The sequence below is a fragment of the Callorhinus ursinus genome, unplaced genomic scaffold, assembly GCF_003265705.2.
Source record: "Callorhinus ursinus isolate GAN/ISIS: 27379988/994484 unplaced genomic scaffold, GSC_fseal_2.0 scaffold14, whole genome shotgun sequence".
NCBI classification, from domain to species: Eukaryota; Metazoa; Chordata; class Mammalia; order Carnivora; family Otariidae; genus Callorhinus; species Callorhinus ursinus.
The window spans coordinates 38,085,935-38,111,472 of NW_027397076.1; the positions used below are offsets into that span (position 1 = coordinate 38,085,935).

At 42.4% G+C, this 25,538-nt stretch overlaps 1 long non-coding RNA gene across 1 annotated transcript; it reads left to right on the plus strand.

The window, feature by feature from the left end:
- Positions 1-54: 54 nt before the first annotated feature.
- LOC141374122 (uncharacterized) lies at positions 55-23,838 on the plus strand. Its single transcript, XR_012380743.1, has 3 exons — positions 55-391; positions 3,528-3,614; positions 23,001-23,838. It is a non-coding gene; the product is annotated as an uncharacterized lncRNA (long non-coding RNA).
- Positions 23,839-25,538: the final 1,700 nt, after the last annotated feature.

A 25,538-nucleotide genomic window follows, 5' to 3' on the forward strand; every position in this document is an offset into this window, starting at 1 on the left:
GGATGAGACTCAGCAGGGGAGGGGATGAGGGCGGAGCGATTGGGGGTTGGAGAAGAGCGTGCGCGCAAGGCAACCAGACCTGAGGGTCTGAGCGGTGCCAGGTGTTAACCCGCCCGCTGGGCAGCGTCAGGAGTGGCACCCGCAGAACCTCTAGCACCTCCGGGGAGAGAAACGTGAGGGAAGGCCATGTCTAGTGAGCCTAGAGAGCCCAGAAAAGCAAGCCCTCTCCAACACCCTAAAACGAAAACCCCGATGCTCTTCAGGACAACCGGCCACCACCCAAAGCACAGAACAGCGAATCTCCAGTCGGGAGACCCGTTTACTCATGACTGCTTTTGTTCTCCGTTTCCTTAAGGAGTTGAATTTATATCATCAAAGACTCTTATTCAAGGTACAGTTATCTAGGCACCATTCCATACGCACTCTGTCGAGATCTAGGACAGAGACCCAGGATTCTGTCTTTTTAATGCACGTCCCAGTTGTCTATTTTGATGTTCAGCCAGGTTTGGGAACTGCTGTATTACATGACATTCAAAGTCTTTTTCATCTTTTCCTCTGTGAGAACAAACTGGTCACCCAAGCTTCTTTAAGCTGGACAACTACCTGCTCACAGTGGGGCAAAAAAGCATCTATTTATAGCCGAGAGTATAGAGGGGGACTGGGAAAGGGAAATAGAAGAGAATCACAGTGACTTTAAAAAGTTATTCTGGAGCCATGGTTCCCACACATGCTGGGGATACTATTTGAAAGCCTTGTTACTCTTTGAGGAACACCATAAAGTATATCACTACCTTACTACTTTTATACGGTTTATTATGAAATCACTCTATTAATAGTAAACCCAAAATAACTAAGCAGACACTGTTTGCTAAATCCCAAAGCATTTTATGATAGATTCTAATATACATAAACAACAGCCAGCACCAAAGGTTTAAGAAAAATCTATGGGAGAAAATACTAAAATTGATTTTTCCCTTTGGGTACAGGTATCTCCTTTTGTTGCTTTTAGAAAAACTATGTTGCAGCTCACAAAACACGGGTGTTTCCAAGGATCCTCTATGTGAGCTTGAATTCCTTCCTGAACACTCCCAATGACTACTGTTTCCACCACAACACTGAATCAGCCCTCACACGACTGGTCTCTTTGTTGCTAAATCCAGTGGATACCTTCTTGCCTGTGTCTTACCTCACCTCTCAACAATATTTAACCCTGGTAACTATTTTCTTCTTGTAACACTTTGTTCCCCGGCTTTCATGACTTGTGTTCTCAGGTTTTCCTCCTACCTCTGTAGCCACTGAGAGTTTCTTTGGGTTCCTCTGCTGTCCTCTTAAGTACTAGGACTCCCCCGGGTTCCATCCTGAGCACCTCCTCACTCTGTAATCCTCCCCTCAGGCATCTTTCACCTACTCTCTCATCCACACGCTAATGACTCCTAACCTGATCTGCAAACCAGTGCCCACGACCGCCTATTAGATACCACTCCTGGATGGCCCATGGCTACTTCAGACTCAGCGTGTCTCAACTGAAAGGTGTCTGCTGCCCAAATCCAGGTCACTTATGTGTGTCTACAAGGGATGTTTTTGATACCAACTCAGTGATTTGGGCACAAGACTCCAGAAGTTAAGCTGCTGTTGATATAACTCAACTGCCTTCTTCTAAGTAGTGTAGGTGAGGATTCAGGATGGTGAGAACTTTGCTTCTTTACCTATTGTTTCTTCACTTAAAAAAAAAATGTTAACAATTCTATGTTCCTGAATACCATTTTTACCGTTTTTACCCAGTAAGCAATAGTACTCAAATCTGGCTGTGCATCAAAATCATTTGGGATGTTTCTAAAAATGAGATTCCTGGATCTACCCTGAAGGTACATTTCCACAAACACAAAACAACACAGATATGAGGTTATTCACTGTGCAGTGAATTTTGTAGTGGCAAATGACTGGAAACAGCAGAAATATGTTTAAGAGGCTTGTTGAATAGACTATGGCATATCCACACAAGGGAATATTCTTCAGTAATTTTAAAAAAGAAAGAAAGAGGAAAATCTCTATGAACTGATAGAGAGTGGTTTCCAAGATCTATTAAATAAGAAAAAGTAAAAACAGTTCACATAGTTTTATTTATGTGTATGTGGGTATGTTTGTTTTGGGGAAAAGGAAGGATGGAAGGAAGGAAGGAAGGAAGGAAGGAAGGAAGGAAGGAAGGAAGGAAAAGAAACACAGGAGAGATAAACCCAGAAATTAATGAAAATAGTTAGCTCAGGTGCGATGGAAACAAGATAGAGGAGATAAGAATGGGAACAAGATCTCTGAGTTTAACTTTTTATAATGGTTTGACTTCTGAACCATGCACGTTTCATGTATTCAAAAATAAATCAAAAGCAAACCTAAAATTGAACACAAACAAACAAATCAAAGTGTCTCTCGAATGTATAACATAATCTGTCAGGGAAAATAATTACATCAAGTTACTTTTGAATACTTCAAATACATATTTTAAATTACTCTGACTATATACCTTCAGTAGGGTATATGCTGAGGACAAAAGATCTACAAAGTAATCCTTTTTTAAAAAAAGATTTTATTTCTTTATTTGACAGAGAGAGACAGGGTGAGAGAGGGAACACAAGCAGGGGGAGTGGGAGAGGGAGAAGCAGGCTTCCCGCGGAGCAGGGTACCTGATTTGGGGCTCAATCCCAGGACCCTTAACAACTGAGTCACCCAGGTGCCCCTCTATAAAGTAATCTTAAACTTCACCACACACTGTGGTTAATGTTAGTTTTAATAATGTTATTATAATTTTGAAATTACATGTTGTAGGATAAAGCAAATAAGAAAATGTCTTTATGTTTCATCAAATGAAGGTTTTTAATGTACATGAAAAGAAATCAAACAAGAGACACTCCTACAATATTAAACTTGAATTAGAAACATCAATATGATCTTGTGATTTCTTAAAATATATTTTCTAGTTCTGTCTACCAAGAGGGCCTGAAAATAATGTCACTCCAATAACACTGATCATATCTACCACCCTGATCTTGGTTTTGGAATACCATTTCTCATTCAAAGAAGTGGAGGCTTCTTAAGGAATGGCCGTTTCTACCTCTAAAACAAGGAAAATAAAAGGCAGACCTGGGACTTCTTGTACCAGATGGCAAGGAAGCCCTCAAAAGCCAATGGGGTTATGATGAAAGGATTCAGGAGCCAGCTTGAAGGGACTTCCTCTAGCCAAATTTAGGGAAATTTGAGTATCAAAAAGAATAATTGCTGCACTTGACTGTAACACAATGAGTACATAAAAAGTGATGTGGAGGCACCTGGGTGGCTCAGTCGGTTAAGAGGTTAAGCAGCTGACTCTTGGTTTGGGTTCAGATCATGATCTCCAGGTCCAGAGATCTAGCACAGCACTGGCTCCCCATGCTCAGCAGGGAGTCTGCTTCCCCTCTCCCTCTGCCCCTCCCGCCCCACACACTCTCTCTCTCTCTCTCTCTGAAATAAATAAATCTTTCTTTTTTTTTTTTAAGGGATGTGTCCGTTGTGATACTCACTAAAAACAAAAACCCTTTTAAGAAAGAAAGAAAGAAAAAAGAAAAGGAAGAAAAGAACGCCAGGTAAGAAATTTAAAAAATTCTTAAAATATAAAACACCATTTTGCAATCCCTGACATCATAACTGATTCAAGGGAGGACCATCAAAGGATACTAAAACCATTAAATGAAAAGTTAATGGGAAACCATGGCTCAGTAGTCTCGTGACTATCCTAGATTACAAATGGCAAAGGGAAAAGTGTACTTTTACAATGAAGATCTTTGTCAGTCACCCCTTAATCAGGTGTCAAATTTAGTGTCATTAATGAGACAAACTGATGTTCTGTTTCTCATGATATGATGTACATAAAATCAGCTATGAGGGATTCTTGCCAAAAACATTTAACCTGACTTTAATTAAGGCTCTACACCAGCATTATCCAATAAAAATACAATGTGAACTACATATGTAATTTAAAAATTTCTAGTAGCCACATTAAAAAAAGAAACAGGTACCCTTAATTTTAATGATGCATTTTATTTAATCTAATATGTCCAAAACATTATTACTTCCGCCTGGTAATCAACATAAAAATCACTAATGAAATATTTTACACTCTTGTTTTCATGCTAAATCTTTGAAATCTGGTGTATATTTTACCCTTATAGCACATCTTGGGCTAGCCACATTTCAAGTGCCCAGTAGCTATACGTGCCTGCCTGACTACCATATTGGACAGCACATTTCCAGATCTGATTTCCAACTTGCCTGCAGTCCAAGAGACTGAGGTACAAACTAAATAATACCATGAGGAAACAGAAAGATCTAGAACAAGTCAGAAAACTGTTTTGTAAAGGGTCAGATAGTAAATACTTTAGGTTTTGCAGGCCATATGGCCTTTATCACATAATTCTCCTACCACCACCTCCTCCTCCCTTTCTTTCTCTTTCTCTTTTTTATAACCCTTTAAAAATATTGAAGCTATTCTTAGCTCTAGTGCTGTACAAAAATAGGCCATAGTTTGTGTAACTTGATCTGGCATGTGTGACATTCTCTGAGACAACTGACCTGGATTTTCCAGAAAGTCAGTGTCATGGGGGAAACGGTGGGGAACAACAAGAGGGATTCCAGGATTGACATGAGGCCAGTAGCTGAAGTCAAGAGCATAAGAAATAGGGACAAGATGAGGCTCTAGAGCTGGGCTGGAGCCAGAACACAGAGTACTTTGAGAGGTCACAGTAAGGGTAATGAGAAGCCACAGAAGTTTTTAAAAGCTTTAACCATTTTCCCCGAAACCAAGGCTATTCATCTCAAACTAATCAAGCTCTCATTTCAATGTACGCTTGAAATCTATCCTAGGAAAACCTTGTTAAATAAATCAATCTAAATCATGAAGTAAAGAATTTTCAGTGTCTCATTCATACTGCTTCTCATGTGGAAGTTTCCCCCCCCCCCCCCCCCCCCCGTGTTAACATAATGTGTCTTCTGGTTATTTTGGAAATGTATTTGTCTTAGAATGCCTGAATGGTATCAAGGCAGGTAACTGTGAAGTTATCATTAGTAAAACCTAAACATTTTATCGGGAGAGCGGGGAGGGAATAAGGTTTAGTGACCTGTTTAATTAATGATGAAGGAAAGCACGCAATTAATGTGAAGTCATGATAAGGATGGTTTCGCAGTTATACGAAAGCACTTCAGGTTAATTTATCCTGATGAGTGTTTTGAATTAGCATTTTGTCTCTTTTGTTTGTTAAATTAATGTCTGAAGGGGAATGGTAGAATCAAAACAAGAAATGAGTTACCGAAAAGATTGGTAATTATATACAGAGCAGATATTATAATAAAAATGTGTTCAGTTTCATTCAGTCAACAGATAGGCATGTGTGTGTCACGTAGTACTATCGTCACCTGATATCTAGTTCCCCTCTCATTCTAGGCACACAATAGGACTGTACTTTCCTGAAGTTAGTCATGGCCATCTGACCTGCTTTGGCCAATGAAATAAGAGCAACATGTCCCTTCCAGGTGGAAGTATTTAAAATGGGTGCTCAGCTCTCTATCCTTGATTATTCCTTACCTTGATGGTTGTGGGAGTGTGAGGTGCAACAGTGAGCCATCATATAAAGGACAACAGCCCTGGAGAGTTCTGTAGGCCTACAGTAAACTTTGAGTAAGTAAGAATAAATCTTGGTTGTGTTAATCCGCTAAGATTATGGGGTTGTTTGTCTTGTCAGCAGAACCTAGCCTATCCTTCCTGACTTAAGACTGATCGTATACTAGATGGTTGTGCTGGTGGGCACAGTGAGAGACATAAGGAAACAATTATAGCCCTTGCCAAAAAAGTTCCTGCAAATTAGTTAAAGTATGTAGATTGGGAGTTAATGGGCCAAGGGGCTGGAAAACTGCACTGGAGGCATGATTCAGTGGAGTTTTAAATGCTGAAACACTGAGACAACATTGTGCAGTAGGAAAATGAACTTAAGGAAGTATAAAACCCTACCCACAAAGAGCTGATATCTAGTTGCATAATTCTCCAACCAGGAATCCAGACTCTTAGTAGTTAAGTAGTGATACACCAAAAAGGGACAAAAAGACTGAAGATAAAAGGCTTTGGGGGGCGTCTAGTTAACTCATGCTATATTATTTAATATGTAAGATATGTCTTTATATATATGTCTTTATTTTTTTTTAAGATTTTATGTATTTATTTGAGAGAGAGAGATAGCATGAGAGGGAGGAGGGTCAGAGGGAGAAGCAGACTCCCTGCTGAGCAAGGAGCCCGATGTGGGACTCGATCCTGGGACTCCAGGATCGTGACCTGAGCCGAAGACGGTCGCTTAACCGACCGAGCCGCCCAGGCGCCCTGTACATACATATTTTAAATGATGTTTAGAGGGGTACCTGCGTGGCTCGGTCAGTTAAGCGGCCAACACTTGATGTCAGCTCAGGTCACGGATCTCAGGGTCCTGGGATCGAGCCAGGCATCTGGTTCTGCACTCAGCAGGGAGTCTGCTTGAGTTTGTCCCTCTCCCCTCTGCCCCTTCCCTGGCTCACAAGCTCTCTCGCTCTCTCTCAAGTAAATAGATCTTTTAAAAAATGATATATAGAATGAAAAATTGACATAAATTTTAAGGTAAAAGATAAAAGGAATTTTCCCTCTGAGGAGACAGGTTGGTAATACCGCAAGATCCCATGAAGCCTTCGTGCCCTCTTCTTTGCCACATGGGTGCCTCAGTGGAAATACTGATGTAATTAATTGCCACTGATGTTAAGCCCTTCTCTCTAAATGTTACAAAGTAACGGCCTCAGTTACCTCAATTACAGTTCAATTTAGTCTGCATTATTATGTAAGTTTTTACTCAAGCTAAAATATTTGTGGGGCTAAATCCAGGCCCTTATGTTTCTGTTTCAGTATGTAAGTTTTTAAGTTATAGGAGAATATGTTGATTAAAAAATTATTGCTTTCTTAAATATATTTTCTAGAGCCTCCTTTCCTAACAAATAGGCCACGGTCAAGGTAAGCACCAAAGCAAAAGCAGATCAACTCTGCTACCACAGGGGTATGATGCTGCAGATCAATCCCTCATTGGCCATCTTGGTCTTTATTTGTTAGGCGTTTTATGGAAATTATTGATCTCATTCTGTATAATAAGTGAGAAAAAGCAGCAAACGTTTGGAAAGTATTAGAAGAGCAAATGGTTACACCTCATTTATTCAGTCAGTACATATTTGAGGACAATTACTGTTCGGGGCACAAGAGAAGAACAGTGAACAGAAAAAGTCCTTGCATATGCTAGTGGAAGGAGATAGACAAAGAGCAAATAAATATAAATATCAAGTGGTAATGAATACGAGGGGCTAAAATAAAAGAGATCAAGGGGAGAGAGGATGACTGGACTAGAGGTTTGTTATTTCAGATAATGGTGATTGATGGAAATAGAGGCAGAGATATAATTAAACTGACATGGATGAGATAGTGTGTTATATTAGCTCTGGGATGAATTATTGAACGGAAGAAAGGCACATCAAGGAACCAGTGAAAAATGTAGCGCTTATGCAATCCCTAATCAGCAGAAGATGAAGAAGACTGACTTCATGCTAATCTAATTGAGCATTCCACAGGGTCAGCCTGGTTGCAGAAGTCAGACTGCCTTCAGATTAGCAGGTGTGTTTTCCTGGGCTCATTTTAAATGGCTGGAAAATCCCCTGCATTTGTGAGAAGATCCTACATATGAGGCATACTTCTGGCCAAAGACAGGGGAAAAAAAATCACCCAGCTTATGAAGCATTAGAGAAAAATAAGATACAAAGAACTAGGTTGGAATGATAAGGAGCAAAAAGCGAAGGAATGAGTAGCATGCAGGAAGAGAAGTACACTGAGGATAAAGCAATCATATGCAGGGCAGTAGAGAAAAGAATTTGAAAATTCTCCTGGAAAAAAAAAAAAAGCCGTAATGCTCTAAAAACAGCTCATTTTACCCAATGGCTTATTTCATTCAGGGTTATAAAATCTGTGAAATTCCAGGGGCGCCTGGGTGGCTCAGTTGGTTAAGCGTCTGCCTTTGGCTCAGGTCATGATCCCAGGGTCCTGGGATCGAGCTCTGCATCGAGCCCCACGTTGGGCTCCCTGCTCACCTGGGAACCTGCTTCTCCCTCTCCTCCCAGCTCGTTTCTCTCTCTAGCTATCTCTGTCTCTCTCTCTCTCAAGTAAATAAATTAAAAAAATTTTTTAAAAATCTGTGAAATTCCATTTTTAATAGAAGAAAACAGAATTTGGAGAGGGCACAGAAAATGCTTTCGCACTGAGAAAAATAGAACATTTATGTATTTTTATCTTCTTTTATTTATGAACAAGAATAATAGCTAATTTTGAGTGCTTATGATGTGTCAACCATGAAGTGCTTTTAGTGAATGAACTCATTGACTCTTCCCAACAGCCCTGTGAAGCAGGTACCAATAAAATGTCCAATTGCCTTGTTAGGAACCCGCTGTGAGGAGGTTATATAACTGGCTTAAGGTTGGAAGTGGCCCAGCCAGGATTTGAACCCAGGTGATGTCATCAATAAGTGATAAATAACTCAAATTGTGCAGAGGCTTCTTATTTTTCGCATAGCTGCTGGATCAGCCTGTAAGAACTCCATACTCAGTGGTTTAAGTCGATAGTCCACATGGGAGAAATGAGTGTTCTTTACTTCTTTCATGGCTAGCTTTGTTTGGGGAGGATTAGTGTTGGCTGACACCTTCCCCATAATATTTGACCACTACTTCATATTTTGAGAAAAACCACTTCCTTACAGCTCCCACACTGCTCTTTAAAAAGCTTCACCTATTATCTCTTTGTTAAATCGTATCATTGCCAAATGATGGAGGTAAGCACAGGGTTTGAGCTATGTCTGTAGTGGGGGGGATTCACCTAAAAAGATGACACTCAGATATCACAACATCTAATTAATCCCTAAGATGTGTCTATTCTTCCTCTTCCTTTATTCTTTTTAAAGATTTTATTTATTTGAGAGAGAGAAAAGAAGTAGCGGTAGGGGCAGTGGGAGAGGGAGAAGCAGACTCCTCGCTGAGCAGGGAGCCCAGTGCGGAACTCGATCCCAGGACCCCAAGATCATGACCCAAGCCAAAGGCAGATGCTTAATCGACTGAGCCACCCAGATGCCCCTCTTCCTTTTCCTTTAAAAATGTCTCTTTGATTGCCCCTTCATTATGACTGTGTCACAATCAGTGCCTTTCCTAAGGTGAGTGGAGCCATGTGCAAATACTTTTTGCAGGGCCCCTGTCTATATAAACAATTGGAGCCACCCTAAATCAGCATGCCAGGGTCATTCTGGCAGTCCACCCTCACATTCACACAATCCTAAAAACAAAAACAAAACAAAACACCCTGCACTGCCCAGTAAGTGTGTTTGGCTTGCCAGGTCACCCTCCCAGAACGAGGACCTAACCGCAGAACGCCAGGATGACCACATAAGCATGAATCATGGAGCAACTGGGGAGATCTGGTCAGGTCCACTCACTGGACAGGAGGTGGGAGATCATCCCCCCAAAAGAGAAACTGGTACTGACTGAGACCACACAGGGGCCCCTGTTCTGTCTTGATGTGCCCCCATCAGATGGATGCCAATCCAATTGCAGCCGGTCCCAGGTACCAGAGAGGGTCTAAGAAGACTAAACGAAGTCACTTCAAAGAGTGAGCCCCTCAGATGCCTGGGGCCCTTGTTAGGAGCCCTGAGTTATAAGTCTAAAAGCTCCATCGACACCTTCCTCTGTCCCTCCTCACCTAACTCATTACAGCTCCGTCCTGGTTGGCCTCACATCCTCCACTTTCTCTCCTTTTGTGTTCATTGTCCTCCTAGTGCGAGCATATTATTCATATTCACTGTCTTCTTTTGTGCCATATTCCTTCTTATTGATTTTTATCAAGTATGAAGCCCCCAGTTGTGGTCCTCATTTAGATTATAGTCTAGATCCTAGCCCCCCTCATCGACTCAAGAACATCAGTGCAGCCTTCCTCCCCTCTCTCCTGTATCATTGATTTATCTCTCTGATGAATCATTTCCGTCATCACACAACTATGCCACCTTAAAAATCCTGTCTTTGTCCTCACTTCCCCCACCAGCCACCAACCCACTTCGTAGCTCTCCTGCCTCAAAACCGCTTGAAAGGAATCCTCGATTCCTCTCCTCCAGTGCTAACTTGTGCTCTGCACAAAGACATTTGGTAGAGGAGGCATGGGTAGAGGCTGAAATCTAGTTCATTCTTTGTTTGCCAAGCAAAATGCCTTGACACAGGACTTTGTCATTTTTGAGGAACAACATTTGAAATTGATCTGCCTTGAGGCATCACTATTTCCAACTGGCAGGCCTGAAGCAGGCTTTTTTTTTTTTTTTTAACTGATTTTGCCCAAAGGTCCTGCATGTCCTCCTGGACTTTGTTGGCCCACTTCAGTCAGACTTTCCCCATCATTCTCCTGAAACTCCTCTGGTCTAAGGTCACCATGTGACATTCACATGGGTAAATCCAATGGTTGGTGTATTTGTTTTCTATTGCTGCTGTGACAAAGTACCCCAAACTTCGTGGCTTAACACAACACAAGTTTATCATCACACAGTTCTGGAGGTCAGAAATTCAAAACAGGTCAGTGGGACTGCCTTCCTTCTGGAGGCTCTAGGGGACAATGCAGTCCTTGCCACATCACTCCAACCTCTGCTTCCACTGTCCTATCTCCTTCTCTTCCTCTGACCCCAAACCTCTTGCCTCCTGCTTTTAAGGACGCTTGTGATTACGTTGATCCCACCCGGACAATCGGGAATAATCTCCCCATTTCCAGATTGTTAACATGATCACATCTGCCAAGTCCCTTTTGCCATGGAAGGTACCATGGTCACAGGTTCTGGGGACTAGGCCGTGAACATTGTCGAGGGGCCCTTATCAGCCAGCTAGTTCTCAGCTGTCCCTCTCACGTGACCTGCCAGCTGTATTTGACACACTTGATCTCTCCTTCTACCTTGGTACATTTTGGGCCCTGGTTTCTGGGATACCGCCGTCTCTTGACTGTCTCCCCCCTCTGGTGGCTGCTCCTTCTGAGTAGTCTCCTTTTCTGGTCTCCCCGGTTCCCCCGGAACACTCCATCTTTGGTCTTCTCTCTACACTCTCTTCACGTGGTCTCCTGCCTTTACACAGCGTCTAATATGCTGTGATTCTTAAATTCATATTACCGTCTATTCCTCTCTTTTGAACCACAAACTTGTATTTCCAACTGCCTGCTCAACACCTCTCTTTAGATCACTAATACACATTTAACACTTACTTTGGCCAAGTCTGAATTCCTGACCTTTTCCCCCACAAATCTGCTCCACCTAGAGTCTTCCCCATCACAATGGATGGCAGCATCATCCTCTAGGTTGCTCTAGCCACACTCTTTGGATTCATCCCTGACTCCTCTCTGTCTCCTATACGCCATCACCGATCCATCAGCAGATTCCACTGACCCTCCCTTCAGATGTGCCCAGAATCCACCACACCTTTCCCACTAGTCTCATCTCTGCCTTCCTTTCTGTGCGAGCTTGTTGCAGTAGCCTCCTAATTGGTCTCCTGCTTCCAGTGCTCTCCCTAAAGAGCATTTCTCAATGTAAGAAGCATCGTGGTCCTTTAAAACAGGTCTTAGTGTATTACCCCTTTGCTGAAAACCCAGCGAGGACTCCATATCACACTCCTGGTAAAGGCAAAAGCCTGTAAGTTTCTGTGTGCTCTACCCTGCCTTCAATCTCACTGACTCTATCTCCTCCTGTTCTCCCTTTGTTCATCCTGCTTTGGCTACACTGGCCTCTTTCTTGTTGCTTGAACACATCAGTCTCAGGGCCCTTGCACGACCTGTTCCCTCTGTCTGGAATTGTCTTGCCCAGGGATCTGTGTGGCTACCTCCCTCACATCTTTGAGTCTTTGCTCATATATTGTTTTCTTAGTGGGACCTTCCCTGTTCATTCTGCCAAAGGCCTTGATGGGAATGTGAATTGCTACAACCTTTTGAGAGTAATTGCATAGTGTCTTTTAAAATATATTAACACATCCTTTAATATAATGATGCCATTTTGGCAAATCTCTCTCATAGAAATAGAAAGTATAGAAGTACCCTGTGTAAGTTTGTAGGATATTTATTGTACATTTTTCTTAGACCAAAAAGAAGGTAGCTGCAATCTGATTGTTAATCAATAGAGAAGCGGTTGAATTAATTTTGGTAAATTATACTAAAGAGCATTCCGCAGCTATTAAAAAGAATGAAGTTAGATGGATAGTTACTAAGCCAAAGGATGGCGATGCTGGATAATTAACTGAAAGCTGCACATTGCAGAGTAATATGTAAGGTATCGTTACATTTTTAAAAAACAAAACAAAAATTCGCATAATTTTCTTAAGGCCATGGGAAAAACACTAACCTTGGTGAACACTAAACTGTTAGTATCAGTTATCTGTAGGGTCCGGGAATAGAGCAGGAAAATAATTGACTTTTTCTTGAAAGACTTTTGTATTGTTTCATTCACTAAAATGTGTACATAATGATCCAGTAATTACAATTATTTTTTAAGTTTAAACTGCAAACGACTCAATAATAGCTTGCTTCCTACAACCTCACAGTCCATTTTCATTCACTTGAGCATTGGCTGATGACCTGGTGCTTCAGGCTCTGTGCTAGACGCAGAGCTAGAGGGTGGGTAAAGCACAGTGATGGTGGTGGCAGTGGGGGGACAGGGAAGGTATGCTTGTTTTCTACCCAATATTTGCATCTTTTAGAAGTTAAATGTCTTGCCCCATTTAAAAATCAGAATATCTTATATTAAAATTTTAGGCTTCTCAGTTTAGAATATCTGGCAAGAGTGGGCTTGCATTACCTCAGAGAATGCACTTAAGCCACATTCTTTGGTTCCCTTTTACATGAGGCCCATGGTCTCTAACTAGTCACAGTCCTCACTGTCCCCTGGTAATGGCATGTATCCCCTCTCGCTTGTTTACCTCCTGTATGCATGTGACTCTAACTCCTGCCCTCAACTAAGGAAGGGTTGTGTGAATGCAGAGGAAGCAATGAGCAAAGAGGTGTTAAGCGGACAGACTTGAGAGGGCTTGGTGACCAGTTTGCATGTGGGCGGGGGGTAAGGACAAGGAGGCTTGGATGGATAATGACGTCACTATCTAAGACGTGCAACCCAAGAAGAGAACCCAGTGTGTGGGAGGCTAATGGAAAAGATAAGGGCTCCATTTTGGACAGTTTGAGATGTCTGTGGAACATCCGGAAAAAGATATCTAGGTAACAGTTGAACATACGCATCCTAGGGAAATGGTCGGAACAAAAGAGAAAGATTTGGGCGTTGAAGAGGTAGTTTTTATAGTGCCTAAAACAATGATAGTTGACGAAACTGTGCAGGGGGTGGTGGGAGTGTGAACTCCTAAAGAACATTCCTTTTAGACTAGAGGAAGGGACTAGCAAAGGAGGCGGAGGATGAACATCCAGGAGAGGGAGGAGACCGCCCAGGGTGAAAGTCATCATACAAGCCAAGGACCTAAGAAAGTTTTCCGGGAGAAAAAGAGTTAGTAGCTAGATATCACCGAGCATCATATCTAGTCCTACACAACCTAATCTTAGACACAGATGGGAGTCTTGGACTCATGTCCAAGCTTGGTGTTGGACCTTACACCAAGCTTTTAAAAAAAATCTGGGCCTCAGCTACCACATCTGTAAGTAAGAAAGTTGGGCCAGGTGATGGATCCCTAGCCTTTGAAGTACTAACATTCTAGAATTCTGAGAAGCCTCCTCCTCCAGCCAGTTATCACTACTATCTGTTCATCCTGAAGCCATGCAGCTGTGTGTGTGTGTATTTCAGTTGCTTCTATATACAGAATGTTGGGGCGCCCAGGTGGCTCAGTCGTTAAGCGTCTGCCTTCGGCTCAGATCATGATCCCTGGGTCCTGGGATGGAGCCCGGCATCGGGCTCCCTGCTCTGCAGGAAGCCTGCTTCTCCCTCTCCCACTCCCCCTGCTTGTGTTCCCTCTCTCGCTGTCTCTCTCTCTGTCAAATAAATAAATAAAATCTTTAAAAAATAAAATTATATGTACAGAATGATAACTGAGGCTAGATTTGGTCGGTTCTTCCTACATGAAAAGAGGAAGCAAGCAACTGCTCCTTGAGAAGAATTTAAAGAAGACTGTCCTGGGGCACCTGGGTGGCTCAGCCAGTTAAGCATCTGCCTTCAGCTCAGGTCATGATCTTGGGGTCCTGGGATCGAGTCCCTGCTTAGCGGGGGGTCTGCTTCTCCCACTCCCTCTGCCCCCTGCTCTTGTTTTCTCTCTGTCTCACTCTCTCTCTCTGAACAAATAAAAATCTTTAAAAAAAAAAAAAAAAGAAGCCTCTACTGTTAACTTCCCTAATTCCATAGATCAATTATAACATACTCGTGAATTTTCTTACTCTGAAGTTACTTCCAAAAGTAAATTCATAGGAATATGAGAACAGTGATTTATAAAGGAACCAGTCATTCTCTCCAACCTGGATCAATCACTTCTTACAGGGGAGATGGGTTCCTTTCTGGTTTCCAATGTTTTATTTACATCACAAGTTCCTTAAGGGTGAAGTCTTTCTCCTACGTAGTGGGCCCTCCATCAATGTGTATTGAACAAATGTGTCTCAGCGTATTCAATGTTTATGTTTATCAGTTGGATTAAGAATGGATGATTCTGCTTAATTAGAGAAAGGTACATTTAAGAAGCATAATTTCAGGAGGTCTCTGAAAAGTAAACGAACCTTGGGGAAAGGAAGCGTCATAAGAAAAATATGTGGAAAATGGCAGATCTGGAATAAGAAGCTTGGTTGTCATGCGAGTTGAAAGATGTTAAGATCAAGGAGGAGGGTGAATACAAGGTATAGCTGTCACTGTGTGGAGTTACACAGCGGTTGCTCAATCCGTGCCCACATACAGAGATGTCGCCCGTCTTCTTTCAGCCTTACCATCTGTTGCATTGGTTGCACAGGCAATCATGTCTCCTGCAGGAAGGGAGAGAGGAGGGATCTGTCACCCTGATCACTGCAGGTTCCCTGACAGTTTTCTCCTGCAGGGCAGACTCGAACATCGAGCATCGGCTAAGCCAACACGTTAGTTAATCCCCTGTGTGATGAGCGCCCACGGTTGTTTTCTGTAAGCTCACCATACACCTTCCCCATTAAATTCCTTCCAACAGGTTCCTGAGAAGGACCAAAGCCACTTCTTGAACGTGAGGTTCATGTGCAATGGCGCTTGGTAGAGTTGCCAGGTAAAATACAGGACACCCAGATCATTCGACTTCCAGATAAGCAACGAAAATTTTCTAATATAAGTATTCCCAGAGTTTCCTATTTCTTGTTGTTGTTGTTGTTGTTGTTGTTTTTTGTTTGTTTGTTTGTTTTTTGCCTAACCCTGACAGCCCTGCACTTTGTATTCCGTGACGTTTCTGTTTTGGAGGTTTCTGAGGGACTTCCATCATCCCCCTCCGGGGTGCTTTTGTACCTCTGCTGCCCTCTAATGGTCACAGTTGGTCACTGGCACCAGAAAGGCAGGATAGCTGGGGTTTAAAGAATTCTGAGGGAATGGGGATGAAGCAAGTCCATTCAGCAAACATTCACGGAGCATGGTCGTACTTTGTTCCAGGCCCTGTGCTGAACTAGTTAGCAATTCCACACCCTCAAGGAAGCCCCAGGCTAAAAGGCAAGAGAGATTTGTACAGAGAGCATACTGGATTCAAGGTCAGATGTCTCGGAAAAAGATGTTCTGCTCTAAAATCTATTACTGACAAGCTATGCGCTTAGATTTGGTGGGCTTCTGTTTTCTCATTAAAATAAGAGTGCAGACAGAAGGAAGGAAATAATTGCTATTTGAAAAGCATGGCAGAGCTCATCTAGAGATAACAGCTTTGGGGAAACCCTGGGCCATGCAAAGCCAGGACCCGGAGTCTAGCAAGGATGAGAAAAAGTAAACATAAGCAAATGAAACTGATAGAACAGCTACAGATAAAGTGGAAAAGGGTGTTGTCCCTAGAGGACTTCTTTGGATGATCACTGATTTGGGAAAGGGGCTGGAGACAAGGATTGGGCTCCTAAAAGATAGGGAGGAGACGGGCCAGGTGAAGACAGCTATTGTGAATGAGAGCATGCCTACCAGTGTGGCAGCTGGCCAGGCCAAGGAGGCTGGCCCATAGGACCAGTAGGAATAAGGGACAGTCTGACATCTGAGTCTAAAGCTCCTTAATTTGCTTAGTAATCCGACTTTTATAAAGCAAGTTACAGACAACAGTGCTGCATTCATAGGTCCTAGAAATAAGTGTCTGGGGCTTTATAGCCAAATCAGAGTGACAGGATTGAGAGAGAGCCGGAACATAGAGGGGAGCCAAGGAAGTGGCAGTCAGAGGAGATTAAGGAGAGGACGGGGCACTGGGGGCTCTAGATGGCAAGAGGCCCTGTAAACATCCTCCTAGAAATACCTAGAAATAGTTGGGTGTTCACTATATTTCCTAGAGTTACACAGCATAGGTACCTGAGATGTTTTATATGTATAGGAGGACCACAGAAGGCTGAAGAATTTTGTGGCTCTTAAAGCTCGTATAAAATGAGGCTATTGCTGGGGCTTGTGGGCGGCACAGTTGGTTGAGCGTCCCACTCTTGGTGTCGGCTCAGGTCATGATCTCAGGGTTGTGGGATCGAGCCCTGCATTGGGCTCCATGCTCAGCATAGAGTCTGCTTGTCCCTCTCCCTCTGCTCCTCCCCACACACCCCTGCCTGCTCACTCTCTCTCTCAAATAAGTAGATAAATAAAATATTTTTTTAAAAAATGACTGTGGGGTGCCTGGGTGGCTCAGTTGGTTAAGCGACTGCCTTCGGCTCAGGTCATGATCCTGGAGTCCCTGGATCGAGTCCCGCATGGGGCTCCCTGCTCGGCAGGGAGTCTGCTTCTCCCTCTGACCCTCCCCCCCCATGTGCTTTCTCTCTCTCTCATTCTCTCTCTCGCAAATAAATAAAATCTTAAAAATAAAATGACTTTGTTGCTAATCTGTGAGATCCTGTACTGCTCCAACAGTCTATGGTTCTTACATGTATTCCAACTGACAGAGCAATGATACACTGAATGAACAGAGAAATGGGTGAAAAGTATCAGCTGCCGGGATCATGGAGAGATGTCATGACAGGTGTATCACACCTGACCTTCCTCTACTAGCCCCTTGAATATTACTCTCCTCCACCTGATCGGCCAGGCTAGAACCCTAGAGGCATCCTCAACTCCTGGGTTTCCCCGCCCTACCTACCCCTGCAATTTCTCATGAAGTTGTATAAATTTTACCTCCTAAAATTATGCTGCCTTTGTCCATTTCTCTGGACCACCCCAGTCCAGGCCACCATTATGTCTTCCTGAACAGCCTCCTAAAAGGTCTTGCTGACTCCCTTCTTATGCTTCTCTGATCCATTCTCCATAACGCAACCAGAGTCATCCTAGAATGAACCCCATCAATGGCTTCTCATTGCTTGTAGCATGAAACATGATTAAAAGGTTCTTTCTGAGCTGGCTTGTACCAGCTACCTACTGAGATCATTCAGGTAACCCCTGAGTTTATCCTCTCTCCCACCACTGCCCTCTTTCATCCTAAGCTTCAGCCACACTGAATTTCGTACAGTTCATCCATACGTTGGGCTCTCTCTTGCTTCAGATGCTTGCACAAGTGCAACCTTCTCAGGGGAGACTTCCCTGACCCTCCCTAGAAGGTAAGTTTTTCATTCTGTGTAGCCACTTCTCCTAGAGATAATAATGATAATGATAGAAATTATAGTGCCCACTGCAAGCCAGGCAGATCAAGATGATCGGTAGGAATACACCATTAATTTTGCAACTGAGATGAATAAAGAAATAAAGCTTTAGAAGATTAGGTCTTTGGGATAGACTGTAAACATATTTGAAATGAACTAATGAAATATTAATATCCCTATCTAAAGATATTAACCTAAAAATATGGAAGACACTTTCATATAAATTCAATGATCTGAATTCTGAATATGCAAAATTAAATGCCACGTTCAATTTTGTTGTTTGCCCAGACATGAATTTTGACATTATCCATAAAACCAGATAGAGCTGCAGATTGTATAGTGCTCCGAGGCTTATACGACATGGCAGAATTTCAGTTTCTATTAAATAAAGAATAAATGACTTTAAAAATTAAGCACAAAGCTAAATTTTTCATAAAGAATTGATTACTAAGTGCCTGCGCCGTTTCTTCCAAAAATGTAAAGAAAGTGACCCCTAGTGGAATTCTGATGAAGCGTTTCTCTAGTGCTTCGTGTTTATCTATTGGTCTATGGTAGAGGTGCTAAATAAAGGTCTATGTGCCAGGCCTTGTGCTATACTCTGGAGACAAACACATGACAAAAGTGAAGTTCAGTACGGTTGAGAGGCAACCCTTTGTAGGAAAAGCTGATCAGAGCTGCAGGAATTATGGAAGTAGCAAATTTGGCAAGGGGCTGGGGGAGAGATGGTTAGGGGTGGTTGCACAGAGGAGGGTAGCAACAGGGACAAGCTATTTGGAGCAGAGAAGCTGGAGCAGCATGGTACCTTCCGGAAATTGTCAGTGGTTTCATTTGGTGCATGCGCCCTTATGGGAGAGTGGAGAAGGTAGAAAAGTAGGCAAGGACCTGGTCTTTATCCTATTGCATAGTGTCCCTCACACTGTCTTTGCTGGATATTAACAGAGTTGCAACAAATCCTGCATGAAGACACATGGAGAACATTAGTATTAACTGGGCCTTACAAAGGCATGGGAGACTGTTTAAAAATGGGCTTCTTTAGGTTTGCAGACCTCGGGAAGACCAGATTGGCTAGAATAGAAGATTATTCAAGTCAGGAAGTAAAGATAGACGTGGGAAGTGGGTTATAAATGAGAGGTGCAGAGACCACGCAACACAGAAATGCTATGAGTGTGGACGGAAGCTCAGTGGCCAAACACAGATTCTGCAGTTACTACCACTAGCAGATGGCAGGTAGCACGTGTGGGTGAGACCTTACAAAGACCCATCAGGGCTTGAGTCGCAGCCACCTTTAAATATCATTGCCATGAGCAACAGCAGGAGCACTAGGATATATTGAGTCATTTATATGTGCCAGGAGCTGTGCTTTATCTGCATTATTTCAATCCCCACAATAAGCCTATAAGCTATATATTATTAGTCTCACTGTACAATGGAGGGAGCTGAAACTTGCATAGGTCAACGATTTGCCCTGAGTCCGTTCAGCTGGTCAGCAGTGTGACTGATGGATGCTATGGCCACTGTGCCTCTCTGGTCCGGTGGGCCTGGCCCGCAGCACTGCGGGAGTCATCAGAAACGAGAGGGCGCACACAGCCATGAGAGCAAATGAATTCATCCAGGGAGGCTTGAGAGGGAAAAGAAGAGGGGACTGTGGAGGCAGTGTCTGAGGGAAAGGGAGAGAAGGCGCAAAAGGAGAAGGTAGAGAAAGCAAGAGAGAGCACCTAGCGGAATGAGAATTCCAGAAGGAAGTAGAATTCAACACTGTCAGACACTGCGGAGAAACCAAGTGTGCTCAAGCCTAAACGTTGATCACAGTTGGAGTTAGGAGCCCACTGATGGTCTCAGAGCGAGAAATGTTGGTGGAATGGAGGACAACCATCTATTAGGGGAGCTGAGGAACATGCTAGATGTGGAGGAAGGAAGCGAGCCAGTGCGGTCAGCTTTATCAGAGGGCCTGGCTGAGGAGACTAGAAGTACTTCCCCCCTGAATATGGAAGAAGACAGAATTCCGTTTCTGTATGGAGGAGACCCAGACATAGAAGACAAGAGGTTGGAGGTAAAGTAGAAAGAGTGACTGGCCAAGTTTGGGAGAAAAAGGGGGATCCAGAGCATAGAGGAAAACGGGCAAGAAGACAGATGCAGGAAGAGAGGGATGGAGGGGGGACCCCACCCTATGTGGGTCTGTCCGCAAGCAGAAGACGGAAGGAAGAGTCAAGTCCAACGCCTGCTTCTTTTTCTCTCTGAAGTAGAAATCAGGGAGAGTGGCTCAGAGTCGGAGGATAGGAAAGGACAGGAGGCCCGAAGAGACCGGCCGGAGGGGGCTGGCTGGAGTGGCCGCTGTGGGGAGTAGACGGAGGCCAGCACAGGAGTGCTCGCGGCCCAGAGCACAGCAGACCGCAGGCAACTAGAGAGGAACTAGATAAATTTGTACAGGGCAGATATTTTGCAGATCAGACATGGCAGAAAATGAGAATACTACCAGCATTAGAAAAAAAAAATGGAGGTGGGGGGACCCTGGGTGGCTCAGTCGGTTAAGTGTCTGCCTTCGGCTCAGGTCCTGGGATCGAGCCCTGCATCAGTCTCCCTGCTCAGTGGAGAGCCTGCTTCTCCCTCTGCCCCTTACCCACTTGTGCTCTCTTTCTCTCGAATAAATAAATAAAATCTTAAAAGAAAGAAGAAGAAAAGAAAAAAATGAGGAGGGGTGTTGGGAGTGAAGCCTGGGGATGGAGAAGGGTGTCATGATAGACTGACATGAAAGGGGAAAATTGAAAGTGGAGATCTTATTGTTGGAGGCCAGGTCGGTGGGAGGAAAAGAGTAGGAACAGAAGAATTGGAGGTCGGATCCAAAGGGGAAATGCGCTTAGCCTTCTAGTGAGAAGGCCTATGTGCCAGGCACCATGCTGGGCACATCCTATATATTATTTTATTGAGCCTTACAGCAAAACCTATCAAGTTAACATTAGTCTTCTCCTTTTACACGTTGATTCACCCCCACGGCGTGCGCACTGAATCGCACCCCTGAGGCTGAGAGGTGGCGCGGATGGGTAATGAAAGGCAAGGGTGGCCATCAGGGTGAGTTGTTCTCCTAGACTGGATTCGAAGGTCGGGGACACAGAGCTAGAAGTAGTAGCTGGGTCTGACACACTAGCAAGGCATTACCACACCATGATCGCCAAGAGCAGGGATGAAGATAGGAATGAAGGGAGTAAACTGTAAGCACAGAAACAAGGGTTCTGAAAAGAGAGGGTGAAATAGCCAGGTTGTTTGAGCTCTAAAAGTGGTGACTGTTATCTATGGGGCTGGACAGGGCTGGCTCTATAATTTGTAGGGCTGAGTACAAAATGAAGATGTGGGGGCTTGGTTTCATCTGAGGCCTCTCTCCTCAGCTTGTAGACAGCCAGCTTATTTCTATGTCTTTACCAGATCTTTCCTCTGTGCTGTGTCCTAACCTCTTCTTTGTATAAGGACGCCAGTCTTATTGGATTAAGGCTCTCCCCAGGGACCTCATTAACCTTCATTACCTCTTTAAAGACCCTCGTTCAAACACAGTCACATTCTGAGGTACTAAGTGTGAGGTCTTCAACATGTGAATTTTGGGAGACACAATTCAGCCCCATAACAATTGTTCAGAGTTTCAAGATAGCAGCTACAGAGCACTGAGGCCCAGGCCAGGGTACTTCTGTGTGTGGGACTGGGTGACAGCACCAGACACATGCCCATGAAGCCAGCCCTGGGCTGGGAGGTGTGTGGCACAGGAACAGCACTGTGGAGTTGGAAGGTTCGGACCTCCCCCACCCGGCCCTAGAGGTATTGGGTTCATGGCAGAATGAGCACTCTTCCCTGGACAGAATTATAAAGGAAGCAAAGCAGGGCGCTTGATGAGAGCCAGGTTTTGTTAAGATAAGAGAGAGAGTGAAAATGCCTTTGAGCGGGTTGAGGATGAAGAAAAGTTTCTTTGCAAGCAAATGAACATCCCACTGAACGGAGGAGAAACGTCTGGGAGGGAGGTCAGGAGTGCGCAAATAAATTTCGGAGGGAAGAGAAGTGTACAAAGTTGGGAGTATGAAGAGAACACATACCAGAGGACTTTACACTTCATTACTTTTCATTATGCTGGTTTTAAATTCCCAGAATTTAGAAATTAAATTAAAATTGAATTGAATTATAATTAAATATTCTCATTCCTTCATCCAACGGCTTACTGCACTTTATATACAAATGGGTATTACTGACTGACCAGTGGAAAAACATTTCATGCGGATCTACCTTTGCTCTCTTGCGGTGTCCATTCCAATCAGTGCAATATTTGCAGAGGATGGATTGTGGGGAGGTACATGCTGTAGCTTTATTATAAGCCTACTCTCCCACACTGGAAACAAAATCATAATTGTTATCACATCACTGTAGTGCCCTAGCAAATTAAGCTTAGTCCCTTGTATATTCGCTTGAGTCATTACCCTCACTCTTATGTTAGTCTCTCCCAGACGACAACAACAAAAAAGCATTGTCTGCACTTATATGGATAGAAATACAAGCGATTAATAAATTTAAAGAGATTCTGTAGTAAAATATCACTTCAGGAAGTTAATAACATGTGAAATAAATAAAAGCAGTTTCTTACACAGAAAGCTACATCATGAAAATACTGACGTATTGTTGCATATGATTTTTTATTTTTTATTTAAATCCCATCAAATAAGATTACAAAAATAATTTTAAAACTATTCAAATAATGACAATTATTTTAAAAGTTAAAGTAACACATGTTCATTGCAGAAAAAAATTAAAATATAGATAAGCAGAAGAGAAAGGTGACATCATTATAATCCTAAGACACACTTATTTTTAGATATTTTTGTTTATTTTTTCTAGTCCTTTTTCTATAGCTATGTGTCCATACACTTCCTTTTTGCAAAAAGTAAGATCCTGTTTTACATAATGTTTAGTAATCTGCCCTTTACCGCTAACAATGTAAGACAGACATTCTTGTATAACATTATGTCAATGACTACATTTAGCCAAAATTTATTTTTTTTTGAATTTCTGATTGTTGAACGTTTAGATTGATTTCAGCTATTTACTATTGTAAACAATGTCGAAACATACATCCTTCTAGCAATAATTCTTTGCACCTCTATGATTATTTCCATAGGATAGATTCATAGATGTCGATAACATCTCAAAGTGGGATGTGGAGAAAGGGGAACCCTGTTACACTGTTGGTAGGAATGCAAACTGGTGCAACCACTCGGGAAAACAGTATGGAGGTTCCTAAAACAGTGAAAAATAGAATCACCTTTTGATCTAGCAATTGCACTACTAGGTTTTGTTTTTATGGGTTTTTTTTTTTTAAGATTTTATTTTTAAGTAATCTCTACAGCCAACATGGAGCTTGAACTTAGCAACCCCAAGATCAAGAGTCACATACTCCACCATCTGAGCCAGCCAGGCATCCCTACACTACTGGGTATTTACCCAAAGAATACAAAAATACTAATTCGAAGGGATACATGCACCCTGATGTTTATAGCAGCATTATCTACAATAGCCAAATTATGGAAAGAGCGCGAATGTCCATCGACTGATAAATGGATAAAGAAGATGTGGCATATGTATACAATGGAATATTACTCAGCCATCAAAAAGAATGAAATCTTGCCATTTGCGATGACATGAATGGAGCCAGAGGGCACAATGCTAAGTGAAATAAGTCAGAGAAAGACAAATACCATATGATTTCACTCATATGTGGAATTTAAGAAACAAAACAAATGATCATAGGGGAAAAAAGAGAGAGACAAACCAAGAAACAGACCCTTAACTATAGAGAACAAACTGATGCTTCCCAGAAGGGAGGTGGATGGGGGGATGGGGAAAATAAGTGATGGGAATTAAAGAGTGCTCTTGTTGTAATGAGCGCCTGGTATTGTGTGTAAGTGCTGAATCACTCTACTGTACACCCGAAAGTAATATCACACTGCATGTTAACTGACTGGAATTTAAATAAAAAGTTAAAAAGAATAATGTCTCAGAGATTAATTTTAAGCCTTTGGGAGGAAAAATACCTTTAATACCTTTAAGAACTAATCTGCTTGTACAATTATTAGGTATTTCCATATAGAAAAGTATAACAAAAAGCCCATCAGATTAGACCAAGAAGGGGCTGGTTCAAATGAGGTTGAATTTCTGCCTGCTCACTGACAAATTATAAGACCTTGATTAGTCACTCAACTCTTTTAGGTCTTGTTGACAATGAAGTGGAAATACATCATAGTTTCCTTGGAGAAGCTATTTCTCTAATACATGAGATGGTCTCAAGCTTATTCATTGAGAAATACTTAAGATCAACTAATTCTCCTGTACCATATCATATGGCTTCATATATAACTTGCCTATTAGGAGACAATACACTAATAGGTTGACTTGAGAATTCAATTCTCTGGACCGTTATGCTTTCCATTATAAAGTAGAAAATTGGTATGCTTATTTTTATCAAACTCCATGAACTTGATCATTGCAGATCTGCCACTGAGAGGTAAGTCCATTCCAAGGAGACTGAAGAATTCTAGTCCCTGAGATGGCAAGGCTAAGATGGATTCCCAAAAACTCACTAAGGTCAGTGCCGCCTTGGTGGAAGCCAGTCTGGGGTATCAGTCAGTCCTATTGGGTGTGACTTGCTTTCTTTAAACTCCAACAGGCAATGAACAAAATATTTTATTAAGTTTTTCATTTATTCAGTAGACATCAATGAGTATCTAATTTCATACCCTGAAGGAGATCACAGTCTTAACTCCAAAAAGAGACACAAATATTATGGTAACGATTACAAACGATAAGCAAAATGCAAAAGTGGATAAAGGTCTAAATTAGTGAGAGAGAACAGAGGAGAGGAAGTTTGGGAAGGATTCATGGAGGAAGTCATATCTATGCTAGATCATGAATGGTGTATAAGGATGTACCTAGCTGAAGGTAGGGTGGGGAAAGGATAGCATTCCAGACAGTTGCACCAGCATGTGCTGAGGCACAGAAATGAGAAGGGACATGGTATGCTTTAGGAATCATGACAAATTTAGTGGGACTAGAACAAAAGATACAAAGTCAATGGAAAGGAGCAGGAAGGAGGTTGGAATTTATGATAGATACATAGTTTGGGGTCAGTTTATGCAGTCATTTTACCCTATTTAAAGGAACTTGGATCGTATCTTGTATTCAAGATAGAGAAACATTATGTTTGAAAGTGAGATAAAATCAGTTGATTGGATTTACTCCTAAAGATTTTTTAATTACTGGAAAGACCTGAAAGAGGATACTTGGTGAAGTGCCTCATGGTTCTGAAGTTGACTTTATCCTGTAGAGCACGTTTTATCAACAATTTTGTGGATAAAGTAACTTCATCAAACTGGCCAATAACGCAAGCCTGATAAAAAAGGGGGGGTGCTAAAATTTGGATGACTGAATTAAAAATTTGAAGGACTAGCTAATTCAACCATTCTAAAAATGTTTATTGAACACCTATTATGTTTCTGGAAACTTTCTAAGTGCTGGGGATCCAGTGAACACGTCAAAGTCCTTGGCTTCATGGAGTTTATATCCTAGGGAAGAAGATTGACGATAAACAAACAAGTAAGCATATAATATAGTGTCATGCACTGACAAATGAATTGAAGGAAACTGATATATTATCAAAGGG